Source organism: Musca domestica, unplaced genomic scaffold (genome assembly GCF_030504385.1).
Source record: "Musca domestica strain aabys unplaced genomic scaffold, Musca_domestica.polishedcontigs.V.1.1 28, whole genome shotgun sequence".
In the NCBI taxonomy this organism is placed as follows: Eukaryota; Metazoa; Arthropoda; class Insecta; order Diptera; family Muscidae; genus Musca; species Musca domestica.
The window spans coordinates 2340670-2354129 of NW_026712293.1; the positions used below are offsets into that span (position 1 = coordinate 2340670).

At 29.7% G+C, this 13460-nt stretch overlaps 2 pseudogenes; one reads left to right on the forward strand and one right to left on the reverse strand.

Annotated features, from left to right (window-relative positions):
• Positions 1 to 198: 198 nt before the first annotated feature.
• LOC131803232 (NADH-ubiquinone oxidoreductase chain 6-like) lies at positions 199 to 6226 on the reverse strand (annotated as a pseudogene).
• Positions 6227 to 8004: 1778 nt separating this feature from the next.
• On the forward strand, positions 8005 to 9211 carry LOC131803280 (NADH-ubiquinone oxidoreductase chain 5-like; annotated as a pseudogene).
• The last annotated feature ends 4249 nt before the right edge of the window (positions 9212 to 13460 follow it).

Genomic DNA, 13460 nt, shown 5'->3' on the forward strand with positions numbered 1-13460 from the left:
AATAACTCATGTATTTTTCATCAATATCAATATCCAGTATTTTCGAAAGCGGGACATTTTTGCTCTCGCTGGGGACAGCGGGACAGATAAACTCAAAGCGGGACTGTCCCGCTCAAAGCGGGACGTATGGTCACGTTAACCATAATTAACGTCCCGACAAATATGATTTACTCTATTAAATGGTAAATTAATATCTGCTGTATAATGTATAGCAAGAAATAATCCAGTTAAAATTTGAATAATTAAACATAAACCTAATAATGATCCGAAATTTCATCATGATGAAATATTATTTGGAGCAGGTAGTTCTACTAGTGCATTATTTGCAATACTTAAAATTGGATGTTTAAGTCGTAAAGGTTTGTTCATTAGTTAATTAAATATTGGTCGTAAAGGTCCCTTAAATAAATTAGTAATTTTTACTACTGTAATTAATGTAATTAATAAATAATTTATTAATAAAATTGTTAATAAATTAGTTGGATAATTATATAATTTGTTTAAAGAAAGAGAATTTTTTATTATATATGAATTTAAATTAGAAATTGATTGAATTTCTATATTAGAATAATTTAATAGAATTCTTTTGTCAATAAAATATAATGAATTATATAATTATAATAAAAAAATTATAATAAAAAAATAGAAACTGATGGAATTAAAATTTTTGAAGAAAATGTAAATATTTCATTTGAAGCTAAAGAAGTTACATAAATAAATAGAACTAGTATTCCTCCTAAAAATACTAAAAATAAAATATAAGAAAATCAAAATGTTTTAGTTATTAATCCTGAAATTATTGAAACTAAAATAGTTTGAATAAGTAGGGTTAATCCTATAGCTAATGAATGTTTAATATTTATAATAATAAAATTAAAAATAAATAGAAGAGTTATTAAAATTCATTGTATAATATCAAGAAATCGTTTAATTAAAATATTAATTTTGGGGATTAATGATAAAGAAATTTCTTTTTTCTTAAAGTTTTAAAAGAGTTACTATTATTTTTGGTTTACAAGACCAATGTTTTTATTAAACTATTAAAACTAATGTTAATAATTTTAAATTGATGTTTACCTAGAATTTTATTTATTATAGGAGTATTTATTTTTGTTTCTAATCGAAAGCATTTATTATCTATATTATTAAGATTAGAATATATTGTTTTAAGATTATTTTTTTATTTGTATATTTAAATATACATAATTATTAAAATTTTTTTAGAATAATATTTTTAACTTTTAGACTATGTGAAGGTGCTTTAGGTCTTTCAATTTTAGTTTCAATAATTCGCACACATGGAAATGATTATTTTCAAAGATTTAATGTATTACAATGTTAAAAATTATTTTTATAGTTTTATTTTTATTTCCTTTATGTTTTATTTAAAATTCATATTGAATGGTTGAAAGTTTTTTATTTCTTATTTCTTTTATTTTTATTTTAATAAATATATATTCAAATTATTTTATATCAATTTCTTATATATTTGGTTCAGATTTCTTATGGATTAATTTTATTAAGATTGTGAATTGTTTCTTTAATATTAATAGCAAGAGAATCAGTATTCAAATTTAATAATTATGTAAATTTATTTTTATTTAATATTATTTTATTATTATTAATATTAACTTTTAGAAGTATAAGTTTATTTATATTTTATTTATTTTTTGAAAGTAGTTTAATTCCTACTTTATTTTTAATTTTAGGTTGAGGTTACCAACCCGAACGTTTACAAGCGGGAGTATATTTATTATTTTATACGTTGTTAGTTTCTTTACCAATATTAATTGGTATTTTTATACCCTCCACCAAAAAAGGTATGGAGGGTATATTAAGTTCGTCATTCCGTTTGTAACTCATCGAAATAATCATTTTAGACCCAACAAAGTATATATATTTTTGATCAGCGTAAAATTCTAAGACGATTTAGCCCTGTCCGTCCGTCCCTCCGTCTGTTGTAATCACGCTACAGTCTAAACGAATTAAGATAGGAAGCTAAAATTTTGCACAGATCTCTCTTTTATCTGCAGGCAGGTCAAGTTCGAAGATGGGCTATATCGGTCCACGATATCGTGTAGCCCCCATGTAACGGTACCCCCCGATATTCGGTATTTTAATGATTTTACCCACATTTTTCAACGGAATTGTCTGAAAATCCACACACGGAGTTCCTTGTGAGTACTTTACACGCAGACATTGAATTGTCTTTAAAGGTCCACAATATCGTATATCCCCCCATATATCGGCACCTTCCTATATTAGATATCTTAAAGATTTTAAAAGAATTTTTATTGGATTTTATTTTTTTTGAAAATTTTCTAATTCGTTCCAAATGGTGGAGTGTATTCAAAGTTCGGCCCGGCCGAACTTAGTGCTTTTTTATACCCTCCACCAAAAAAGGTATGGAGGGTATATTAAGTTCGTCATTCCGTTTGTAACTCATCGAAATAATCATTTTAGACCCAACAAAGTATATATATTCTTGATCAGCGTAAAATTCTAAGACGATTTAGCCCGTCTCTCTTTTGTCTGCAGGCAGGTCAAGTTCGAAGATGGGCTATATCGGTCCACGATATCGTATAGCCCCCATATAACGGTACCCCCCGATATTCGGTATTTTGAAGATTTTACCCACATTTTTGAACGGAATTGTCTGAAAAACCACACAAGGAGTTGCTTGTGGGTACTTTATACCTCGGCAGAGAATTATCTATATAGGTCCACAATATCGTATAGCCCCCATATAACGGTACCCCCCGATAGTCGGGATTTTGATGATTTTACCCACATTTTTCAACGGAATTGTCTGAAAATTCACACCAAGAGTTCCTTGTGGGCACTTTATACCTCCGCAGAGAATTATCTATATAGGTCCACAATATCGTATAGCCCCCATATAACGGTACCCCCGATATTTGGTATTTTGATGATTTTACCCACATTTTTCAACGGAATTGTCTGAAAATCCACAAAAGGAGTCCCTTGTGGGCATTTTACCTCCTCAAAATGAAGTGTCTATATATGTCCACGATATCGTATATCCCCCATATAACTGTAACCTCCGATATTCGGTATTTTGATGATGTTAGCCACGCTTTTCGATTGAATTGTCTTAAAATCAACACAAGTAGTTCCTTGTGGGTAATTTATACCTCGGCAGAGAATTCTCTATATAGGTTAACGATAACGTATATCTCCCATATAACGGTACCCCGCGATATTCGGTATTTTGATGATTTTAGCCACATTTTCCAATCGTATTGTCTAAAAATCCACACACGGAGTTCCTTGTGAGTACTTTACACACAGACATAGATTTGTCTTTAAAGGTCCACAATATCGTATATCCCCCCATATATCGGCACCTTCCTATATTAGATATTTTAAAGATTTTAAAAGAATTTTTATTGGATTTTATTTTTTTGAAAATTTTCTAATTCGTTCCAAATGGTGGAGGGTATTCGAAGTTCGGCCCGGCCGAACTTACTGCTTTTTTACTTGTTTTTATTTATATAAGGTAACAAATACTATAAATTTTTATTTATTAAATGTTTATACACTGGTGGCCAAAACTAAAGCAACTGAAATTACAAGGAGAGAAAGTTTTTCTTGTTTTAAATTAGGTACTTTATTCACTTTTTAAACACCTAAAACATAAAACCAAAATTCATTTTTATATAAAAAATTATGTTTGGTAAAGTCAATTAACCCGATTTTGGCTTGGACAAAACAAAAGCAACTCTGTTGTACATTCATATAACCGCTGCAATTTCAGTGGTTTTTACTGTGATATTTATCGCTTTTTGCTTCCTTCGACAATTTCGCTTGCCATAAATCCTTTTTGAGAAGTTTTTTACAACAGTATATGTTTTTCTTTTCGTTTTTTAAGTACTGCCAAAAAAAAAATTAAAAATGGCTAGAAGCAAATACTGTACCTGAATAAAACAGCAAATTATCAGTGATTATCAAAACAACATATCACAGAAAATGATTTCCGAGAAATATTTCATAAATATTTATGTGATTTCATAATTATGTCTGTGCACTAAGTCGGTTTTTTGAAACTGGATCAGTAGTAACAGTCCATAACGGATGAAGGCCGTGAAGAACTTCAGCCCATACTGATCCACAAATTGTGAGAGAAATAAAAAAACAACTATTTAAGAGTTCAACAGGATTGGTGAGAGAGCAAACATTGGATATAAGCTCGAGATCAGTGCGTAGACGAGTAGTGGCAGCTGGTCTGCGTGCCCGTAAGACATCAAAAAACCATTTATATCTGAAAAAATTAAAAAGGCTTTCGGAAACGATAATATTAAGTGGAATCAAGCTCAATGGAATAAACATTATTTCTGGGATGAGTCTACGTTTAATATTAAAGGCTCAGACGTGAAAAATTTTACGGTGAGAAGACCAAAAAATGAAGGACTCAAGCCGCAGTGTTGCAAAGGTACAGTGAAGCATGGGGAGGGTCAAAAATGGCGTGGCGCTATTTTTCTTTCTATGGACTTGGGTCTATCCATAAAATAAAGGAAGTTGTGGATCCGTTTGTTTACAAAGATGTGTTGGACATCACGTTGTTCCCTTACGCTGAGTAAAATATTGGGCTGATTTGTGTGTTTCAGCATGACAATGATCCCAAACTTGTATCAAAACTTGTCAAATATTGGTTGCGGGAGTCAAAAATTCATGTTTTGTTATGACCGGCACAATCACCTGACCTAAACTCCTTAGAAAGCCTTTGGAGTATCGTAGATAGGAAGATCAAGAGAGATTCGGAAATAAATAAGCACAACATTTTCTAAAGAATTCGGGGTGCCTGGGAAAGCACACCCAAGGATCAAATTGAGCGTGTTATAGATTCAATGCCTCGTAGGTGTGCAGCTGCTATCAAAAATAATGGTTATGCTATCGACTACTAGCCAAAATTTAATTATTTTAAAATAAAAAATCAAAAGTTGCTTTAGTTTTGACCAAGCAAAAATTGGGTCATTTTAGTTTTCCACATATTATTTTTCGTTCAAACTTATTTTTGTATTTTTATTTTTAGTTTCTTGAAAGTGAATTAAACCCCTCATTTAAAACTGGAAAAATAATTACGATTTGGTTATTTTTGTAAAAGTTACAGGACATTTATTGTCTTTGCGATTTAAGTTGCTTTAGTTTTGGCCATCAGTGTATATTTAATTATGAAATTTTATATTTTTCTTTAGTTATAGCATTTTTAGTAAAAATACCAATATTTTTAGTTCATTTGTGATTACCAAAGGCTCATGTTAAAGCTCTAGCTGGAATTATATTAAAGATAGGGGGTTATGGTTTATTACGAGTATTTCCTTTTTTACAGTTATTAGGACTTGAAGCAAACCAACTATTTTATTTTACTTTCATATTTTCAACAATGAATTCCACTATGTACATACTTAACTTTTATTACGTTACGTTTTAACTAATCTGTGTAAATATTTGAATTCAACGGTTAAAATGTAACCATGTAAATAGTACAATAAGTTAACATCTCTGATCTCTACTACCTTTTTAAGCTACCGTAGTTTTAAGCAGAGAGAATGTGTATAAAAGAAGAATGATTTTACAAGAAACCATCCATTCTTGTAGTGATCATCAAATGCCTAACATCAAGTTACCCACGCTTGCCCAAGTTGATGGAATTGATAATAAGCAGAAAGTAATCACAAATAATGAATAGTTCCATTTTTTAAATAAACAACGTTGGTGTTTTATTGCATGAAGCCGTACAATCTACGCCAACGTCGTGTTTCATTGGCGCCCAACTTAGAGGCCGCGGACCACGCCTACAAAGTTGATTTTACAAGAAAGCATACATTCTTCTGGTGGTAATTGAATACTTTACATCAATTAACCCACGCTTGACCAAGTTGATGGAATTGATAAGCAGGAAATCACCACGAAAGAAGAATAGTTCAATTTTCAAATGAAACAACGTTGGTGTTTTATTGCATGAACGCATATAATCTACGCCAACGTCGTGTTTCATTGATGTCCACACCCACTTCATACGACTGATCCAGGCAATGCAAAACAACCGGACGGGTTCGTTCTCGCATTGTACTTCGTGTTTTCGGGGGCAGAGAGATGCCGCCGCAGTTAATGAGTTTGTAACACCGATAACCGTTTCTAATGCCACCAATAATAGGACACTTTGTGATGACTTTATGGAACAATCCTGCATCACATTGAACATGGCGCAACGATATTGGTACTTCGAGGATGAACCCAGTACCCAATATTCGTTCACCAACCCATTAGACATGCGAGTCTATTCATTGGATGTCAAGGTCATGAAGAATCACCTACAACTAAAGCAGTTAACGGAATGTCAACATTCAAAATATGAAGAACAGGAAAATAATATTTCTCCATTGCCACATATACCAGGGACTTTACGGAAATTCAAAACCTTCATCCCTCTCCTCCAAAAGAAACCGCTCATACTTCTGGATCGCCATCTACATCTTTTCTGCAGGTCTATTCCAGGGGGAGAGCCCTGGAGAAGCAAGGAGACTACGCATCATACAACAACCTTCTCCCATTGTTGGCAAAAGCAACGAAGAAAAGGAAGAGGAAGGCTAAAGAAGAAATCTTCTGATGCTTAATCGGGACGTTTTAAGCATCAGAGGGGGAGACTGAAGCAAACCAACTATTTTAATTTACTTTTATATTTTCAACAATGAATTCCACTATGTACATACTTAACTTTTATTACGTTACGTTTTAACTAATCTGTGTAAATATTTGAATTCAACGGTTAAAATGTAACCATGTAAATAGTACAATAAGTTAACATCTCTGATCTCTACTACCTTTTTAAGCTACCGTAGTTTTAAGCAGAGAGAATGTGTATAAAAGGAGAATGATTTTACAAGAAACCATCCATTCTTGTAGTGATCATCAAATGCTTAACATCAAGTTACCCACGCTTGCCCAAGTTGATGGAATTGATAATAAGCAGAAAGTAATCACAAATAATGAATAGTTCAATTTTTTAAATAAACAACGTTGGTGTTTTATTGCATGAAGCCGTACAATCTACGCCAACGTCGTGTTTCAGACTTAAATTTAATTTTATTTGAATTAGAATTAGATTAGTTGGGGGAGTATTAGTAAGTTTAACATGTTTATGTCAAACTGATTTAAAGGCTTTAATTGCTTATTCTTCAGTTGCCCATATAGGAATTGTTTTAGCTGGGTTAATAACTATAACATATATAGGAATATGTGGTTCTTATACTTTAATAATTGCTCATGGATTATGTTCTTCTGGATTATTTTGTTTGGCAAATATTTCTTATGAACGATTAGGAAGACGAAGTTTATTAATTAATAAGGGTTTATTAAATTTTATACCTTCAATGGCTTTATGATGATTTTTATTAAGTTCTGCTAATATAGCAGCTCCTCCTACTTTAAATTTATTAGGAGAAATTTCTTTAATTAATAGAATTGTTAGTTGCTCTTGATTAACAATATTAATATTATCTTTATTGTCCTTTTTTAGAGCTGCTTATACATTATATTTATATGCTTATAGACAACATGGAAAGTTATTTTCTGGAGTTTATTCTTTTAGAGGAGGAAAGATTCGAGAATATTTATTATTATTTTTACATTGATTTCCTTTAAATTTATTAATTTTAAAGGGGGATATATGTATGTTATGATTATAATTATTTAAATAGTTTAATAAAAATACTGATTTGTGGTGTCAATGATGAGATACAAATCTTTTTAAATCGTGCAATATTTATCAATTTGTTCAATTAGATTCATTAGTTTATTTTTTTAGACTTTTGTCATTTACTATAGGATTAATTTTTATTATAAATGATTTTACAATTTTTATTGAATGAGAAGTTGTTTCTATAAATTCTTTAATAATTGTAATCACAATTTTATTAGATTGAATAAGATTAATTTTTATATCTTTTGTACTAATAATTTTTTCTTTAGTTATTTATTATAGAAAGAAATATATAGAAAGAGATTATAAGATTAATCGATTCATTATATTAGTATTAATATTTGTAACTTCAATAATATTATTAATTATTAGTTCAAATTTAATTAGAATTTTATTAGGTTGAGATGGATTAGAATTAGTTTCTTATTGTTTAGTAATTTATTTTCAAAGTATTAAGTCATATAATGCTGGTATATTAACTGCTTTATCAAATCGAATTGGAGATGTAGCTTTATTATTAGCAATTGCTTGAATATTAAATTATGGTAGTTGAAATTAGATTTTTTATTTAGATGTAATGCAGTCTGATAGAGAAATATTAATTGTTGGGATATTAGTAATATTAGCTGCAATAACAAAAAGTGCATAGATTCCATTTTCTTCTTGATTACCAGCTGCAATAGCAGCTCCTACTCCAGTGTCGGCTTTAGTTCATTCTTCAACTTTAGTAACAGCTGGAGTTTATTTATTAATTCGATTTAATATTGTATTAAGAACAAGTTCAATGGGTAATTTATTATTATTATTATCAGGTTTAACAATATTTATAGCTGGATTAGGTGCTAATTATGAGTTTGATTTAAAGAAGATTATTGCTTTATCTACTTTAAGAAAATTAGGTTTAATAATAAGAATTGTATCTATAGGTTATTATAAATTAGCTTTTTTTCATTTATTAACTCATGCTTTATTTAAGGCTTTATTATTTCTGTGTGCAGGAGCAATTATTCATAATATAAATAATAATCAAGATATTCGTTTAATGGGAAGTTTAAGATTAATAATGCCATTAACTTCTTCTTGTTTTAATGTTGCAAATTTAGCATTATGTGGGATACCATTTTTAGCAGGATTTTATTCAAAGGATTTAATTTTAGAAATAGTATCATTTTCTTATATTAATTTATTTTCTTTTTTTTATATTTTTTTTTTCAACAGGTTTATCAGTATGTTATTCATTTCGATTAGTTTATTATTCAATAACTGGAGATTCTAATTTTTCTTCTTTAAATATACTTAATGATGAAGGTTGAGTAATATTAAAGAGTATAATAGGTTTTTAATTTTAAGAATTGTAGGAGGAAGTATATTAAGTTGATTAATTTTTCCTACTCCGGCAGTTATTATTTTACCTTTAAATTTAAAGTTATTGACTTCATTTGTATGTATTATTGGTGGTTTAATAGGTTATTTAATTTCTAATGTATCTTTATTTTTATACCCTCCACCATTCTATGGAGGGTATATTAACTTTGTCATTCCGTTTGTAACTCCTCGAAATACTCATGTCAGACCCAACAAAGTATATATATTCTTGATCAGCGTAAAATTCTAGACGATTTAGCCATGTCCGTCTGTCTGTCTGTCTGTCCGTCTGTCTGTCTGTTGTAATCACGCTATCTTTCGAATGAAGTGAGATAGATGGCTAAAATTTTGCACACATGTTTAGTTTTCCAGTAGGCAGGTTAAGTTCGTAAATGGGCCATGTAGTTCCACCTTTCCATATAGCCCCCATATAACGGTACCTCCCGATATTCGGTATTTTAATGATTTTAGCGACATTATTCACCGGAATTGTTTAAAATTTGGTATTTAAAGTTCGGAATGGATACTACATCCTAAGACAGAAAATTGTCTGTGCAAGTCCATGTCTTCATATAGCCTCCATATAACGGTACCCCCCCCCCCCCCCCCCCCTATATTCGGTATTTTAATGTATTTAGCGACATTATTCACCGGAATTGTTTCAAATTTGGTATTTGAAGTTCGAATTGGATACTTCACCCTAAGACAGAAAATTGTCTGTGCAGGTCCACGTCTTCGTATAGCCCCTATATAACGGTACCCCCCCCCCCCCCCCCCCCTATATTCGGTATTTTGATGACTTTAGCGACATTATTCACCGGAATTGTTTCAAATTTGGTATTTGAAGTTCGAATTGAATACTACACCCTAAGACAGAAAATTGTCTATGCTGGTTCAGGTCTTCGTATAGGGCCCATATATCAGTACATCCCTATATTCGGTATTTTGACGATTTTAGGTACAATACCCACCGAAATTGTTTGAGGTGTGGTATTTGAAGTTCGTAATGGATGCTACAGCCTGTGACAGAAAATTGTCTATGCAGGACCAGGTCTTCGCAAAGCTCCGATATAACGGTACCTCCCTATATACGATATTTTTATGATTTTAGCAACATTATTCACCGTTTATTTCGAGTTACGAATTTGAATATGGTAATAGCTTATGACAAACAATGCCTATGTAGGCCTACATCGTATACACCTCAATATAATGCCTATATTTGGTATTTTTAAAAATTTAACAGAATGTTTTAATGATTTTATTTTCTGAAAATTTCCAAATTCGTTCCGAATGGTGGAAGGTATTCAAAGTTCGGCCAGGCCGAACTTACTACTTTTTGACTTGTTTATAAATAAGGCTTTAAGAAATTATAATTTTTCTTATTTTTACACCCTCCACCAAAAAAGGTATGGAGGGTATATTAAGTTCGTCATTCCGTTTGTAACTCATCGAAATAATCATTTTAGACCCAACAAAGTATATATATTCTTGATCAGCGTAAAATTCTAAGACGATCTGTCCGTCTGTTGTAATCACGCTACAGTCTAAACGAATTAAGATAGGAAGCTCAAATTTTGCACAGATCTCTCTTTTGTCTGCAGGCAGGTCAAGTTCGAAGATGGGCTATATCGGTCCACGATATCGTGTAGTCCCCATGTAACGGTACGCCCCGATATTCGGTATTTTAATGATTTTACCCACATTTTTCAACGGAATTGTCTGAAAATCCACACAAGGAGTTCCTTGTGGGTACTTTATACCTCCGCAGAGAATTATCTATATAGGTCCACAACATCGTATAGCCCCCATATAACGGTACCCCCCGATAGTCGGGATTTTGATGATTTTACCCACATTTTTCAACGGAATTGTCTGAAAATCCACAAAAAGAGTTCCTTGTGGGTACTTTATACCTTGGCAGAGAATTATTTATATAGGTCTACAATATCGTATAGCCCCCATATAACGGTACCCCTCGATATTCGGTATTTTGAAGATTTTACCCACATTTTTGAACGGAATTGTCTGAAAATCCACACAAGGAGTTCCTTGTGGGTACTTTATACCTCGGCAGAGTATTATCTATATAGATCCACAATATCGTATAGCCCCCATATAACGGTACCCCCGATATTTGGTATTTTGATGATTTTACCCACATTTTTCAACGGAATTGTCTGAAAATCCACAAAAGGAGTCCCTTGTGGGCATTTTACCTCCTCAAAATGAAGTGTCTATGTAGGTCCACGATATCGTATATCCCCCATAAAACTGTAACCTCCGATATTCGGTATTTTGATGATGTTAGCCACGCTTTTCAATGGAATTGTCTTAAAATCAACACAAGTAGTTCCTTGTGAGTACTTCACCCCCTGAGAGAGAATTGTCTATACAGGTCCACGATATCGTATATCCCCCATATGACGGTACCCCCCCCCCCCCCCCCCCCCCCTATTCGGTATTTTATGATTTGACCCACATTTTTCATCGGAATTGTCTGAAAATCCACACAAGGAGTTCGTTGTGGGTACTTTATACCTCGGCAGAGAATTATCTATATAGATCCACTATATTGTATAGCCCTCATATAACGGTACCACCGATATTCGGTATTTTGATGTTTTTAGCCATATTTTTCAACGGAATGGTCACAAGGGGTTCTTTGTGAGCACTTTACCCACCGACAGAGAATTCTCTATATAGGTTAACGATAACGTATAGCTCCCATATAACGGTACCCCGCGATATTCGGTATTTTGATGATTTTAGTCACATTTTCCAATCGTATTGTCTGAAAATCCACACACGGATTTCCTTGTGAGTACTTTACACGCAGACATAGATTTGTGTTTAAAGGTCCACAATATCGTATATCCCCCCATATATCGGCACCTTCCTATATTAGATATTTTAAAGATTTTAAAAGAATTTTTATTGGATTTTATTTTTTTGAAAATTTTCTAATTCGTTCCAAATGGTGGAGGGCCGAACTTACTGCTTGTTTATTTGTTTTTTCTATATTTATACATAATTTTTGAGAAAAATTTATATTTTTTTTATTAATTATTAAAAATAGTAATTTTGAGATTTTAAGTATTAATATACATGTATAATTTTTTATTTTTTTTTTAGAATATTAATAAACATTTTTTAGATAATTAATTTATGCACACACACACACACACACACACACACACATATATATATATATATATATATATATATATATATATATATATATATATATATATATATATATATATATATATATATATATATTATAAATAATTTATATATTAATAAGTAATTACATTAATAAAATATATAATATTATTAAATTTATATAATTACATATACTCATTATTATAATATAAGATGTATTAATATATATATATATATATATATATATATATATATATATATATATATATATATATATATATATATACATATATATACATATATATATATATATAAAATTACATATTAATACATCTTATATTATAATAATAAGGATATATAATTATATAAATTTAATAATATTATATATTTTATTAATGTAATTACTTATTAATATATCAATTATTTATATAATGTTTACTATATATTAGACATTAGATAGCAATTAATAGATAAATACCTGAATATTCAATTAATCGTACTATTATGCTTAATTGAATGGTTGTACATTTTTTTTGCTTTGGATTTATATTTATCTATTAATTAATTAAATATTTATTAATATATAGGTAGATACCTAGATTAATATCTATCTATTAATCAATTAAATATTTATATATACAGATGTGTAACAAATATTGTATATAGACTAAATTTCAGATTTGTAACGCTCAATATGAAAATAGAGACCTATTATTGTAAAAATTCTATATTATTAAAACATAATAAATCAATTATAAAAAATAATAACATTAAAACATATTTATAATTTTTAAAATTAAAAAAAAAAAAATTCGAGGTTTAAAAAAAATTAAATCTAAAAATTTAATTTTGATTTATTTTAAAAAGTATAATTAAATTTTAAATTTATAAATTGTTTGTTATACTATATTTAATTATTTATTAAATATTTAAATTAAAAAATGTCTTTAGTTCTTTTTAAATTATTAAAATGTAATTATATTAGGGGATATAATTAGTTTTTTATGTTAAAAATAACATTTAATTTATATTATTATAAATATTTTATAAAATTATATAGGGGTATATTTATTTAAATATTTATAATAAATAAATTTATATAAATTTATTATTTAATTATATTATGAATATGATTAATTAATTGAATTAAAATTTGCGTGAGTAATTACCAATTTTATATTATTTAATAATATTAGTTATTAATAAT